The sequence below is a fragment of the Orycteropus afer genome, unplaced genomic scaffold (genome assembly GCF_000298275.1).
Source record: "Orycteropus afer afer isolate SDZICR_OR568_19922 unplaced genomic scaffold, OryAfe1.0 scaffold00128, whole genome shotgun sequence".
Classification (NCBI taxonomy): Eukaryota; Metazoa; Chordata; class Mammalia; order Tubulidentata; family Orycteropodidae; genus Orycteropus; species Orycteropus afer.
Window position 1 is genome coordinate 2,689,287 of NW_006921715.1, and position 2,742 is coordinate 2,692,028.

The following is a 2,742-nucleotide window of genomic DNA, read 5'->3' on the forward strand; positions in this document are numbered from 1 at the left end:
TGCTGCAAAAGACCACTTTAAAGTGTTAAGAAGCAAAGATGTCACATTGAAGACTAAGGTGTGCCTGACCCACGTCATGGCATTCTCGTTTACCTTATATGTATGTGAAAGGTTGACAATGAATAAGGAAGACCAAAGAAGAGTTGATGCATTTGAAATGCATTGGCAAAGAATACTGAAAATGCCATTGACTGCCAGAAGAACGAACAAATCTGTCCTGGAAGAAGTGCAGCCAGAATGTTCCTTGGGAACTAGAATGGCCAGACTTGGTCTCACTCACTTTGATCTTACTGTCAGAAGGGACCATTCCCTGGAGAAGGATGTCATCCTTGTAAAGTAGTAGGTCAATGAAGAAGGGGAAGACCCTCAACTAGATGGACTGACACAGTGGCTGCAATCATGAGCTCAAGCATAACAAGGACTGTGGAAGTGGCACAGGACCGGGTGGTGTTTCGTTCTGTTGTCCATACACAGGGTCGGTCAGTCAGAGCCGACTCCATGACACTAAACCAGCTGTTCTATAGTTAATTCACACAATTGGGCTTCTCTCACTCAGTTTTTTTTTTTTTTTTTTTTCCTTCCTTTAGATTGTACTGTGCTGTTTCTTTTGTCAGCAGCTTCTTTTCATTGCTGGGCATTATTCCATTGCGTGGACTGAACACAATTCATTTACCCATTTTCCTGCTGATGGACATTTGGGTTGTTTCCAGTTTCAGATGATTATGAATGAATCTGCTACAAGTATCTGTATTTAAGTTTTTGTATGAGCATGTGTTTACATATCTTTGGGGTAAATTCCCAAGAGAGGGATGGCTAGGTCATACAGTAAGTGAATTCTTTTCTTAGAACATTTTATTGTGGTTTAAGTTTACAGAGCCAATTAGCTTTCCACTCAACCATTTGCACACATTTTGTTTTGTGACATTAGCTGCCACCCCTTCAATATAATAGCACTCTTCTTAGTCCTTTCCTGGGATCCCCATTTCCACCCATCCTTCCTTCCTGTCCCTTCCTGTCTTCTGAACTTAGTTTTTGGGCAAATGCTGGCCTTTTGGTACCTGTGGTTGGTTGTTCTTAGAAGTACATTCCCCCTGTGTGTTATGGTTCACTTTCTGTCGTGGTTGGTGGTTGCTGTTGTTAGGTGCCGTCGAGTCAGCTCTGACTCTTAGCGACCCCGTGTGCAACAGAACAAAACACTTCCCAATCCTGCACCAGACTCACAGTCCTTGCTATACTTGAGCCCATCATTGCAGCTGCTGTGTTAATCCATCTCCTTGAGGGCCTTCCCCTTGTTCACTGAGCCTCCACTTTACCAAAAGTGATATCCTTCTCCAGGGAATGGTCCCTTCTGATGACATGACCAAAGGAGGCGAGATAAAATCTGGCCATTCTAGCTTCCAAGAAGCATTCCAGCTGCACTTCTTTCAGAACAGGTTTATTAGTTCTTCTGGCAGCCCATAGTACTTTCATCATTCTTCGCCAGCACCACGTCTCAAAAGCATCAACTCTTCTTCATTGTCCAGCTCTCACATGCATATGAGGCAGTTGCAAATGCCATGGCTTCAGTGAGGCACACCTTAGTATTCACAGAGACATCTTCGCTCCTCAGCACTTGAAAAAGGTCTTTTGCATCAGATTTGCTCAATGCAATACATCAGCTCATGTCTTGACTGTTGTTTCCATTGGTGTTGATTGTGAAATCAAGTAATATGAAATGTTGGACAACTTCAATTTTTTTCTCCATTTATTATGATACTGTTTGTTGGTCTAGTTGTGAGGATTTCCATTTTCCATCTGTTGAGGTGTAATCCATACTGCAGACTGTAGTCTTTAATTTTCTTCTGTAAGTGCTTCAAGTTGTCCTTACTTTCAGCAAACAAAGTTGTGTCATCTGCATATCACAGGTTGTTAATAAGTCTTCCTACAATCATGATGCCATGTGCTTCTTCATATAGTCCAGCTTCTTGTGTTATTTGCTCAGCATACAGATTGAATTAGCATGGATACAAGGATACAACTCTAACACACTCTTTCCTAATTTTAAACCACGCAGTACCCTCTTGTTCTGTTCCAACAACAGCCTCCTGGTCTATGCACAGGTTCCTCATGAGCACGATTAAATGTTCTGGAATTCCCATTCTTCTCTATGTTATCCATAATTTGTTATGATCCACACAATCAAATGTTTTAGCATAGTAAATAAAAAACAAGTAAACATCTCTCTGGTGTTCTTTGCTTTCAGCCAAGATCCATCTGACATCAGCAGTGATATCCCTCATTCCATGTCCTTTTCTGAATCCAGCTTGCATTTCTGGAAGTTGTCTGTCGATATACTGCTGCAACTGTTTTTGAATTATCTTCAGCAAGATTTTACTTGCATGTGATATTAATGATATTGTCCGATCATTTCCACATTCTGTGGGACCACCTTTCTCTGGAATGGGTACAGGTATGGATCTCTTCCCGTCAGTTGGCCTGGTAGCTGTCTCCCTTTAGTTCACTTCATAGGCCTGTGTGTTGTTTAATAAAATATTGAATGATTCATGAATTTGTGTGTCTTCCTTGCTCATCTTCTCTGTATCATTCCATTTTAGGATACGTGCTGCTGAAGCAAGCATGGTAAGTTTATGTAAAATTGCCAAACTTTTTTTCCACAGTTTGCTTTTCCATCAGCAAACTACTAAGGTTTTAGTTGGTCCACTTTCTTGCCAACCATTGATATCGTCATTTCTTTAAAAAAAA

The 2,742-nt window shown here is 41.1% G+C and overlaps 1 pseudogene; it reads right to left on the bottom strand.

Annotated features, from left to right (window-relative positions):
* Positions 1-2,525: 2,525 nt before the first annotated feature.
* LOC122150360 lies at positions 2,526-2,614 on the bottom strand (annotated as a pseudogene).
* Between the last annotated feature and the right edge of the window lie 128 nt (positions 2,615-2,742).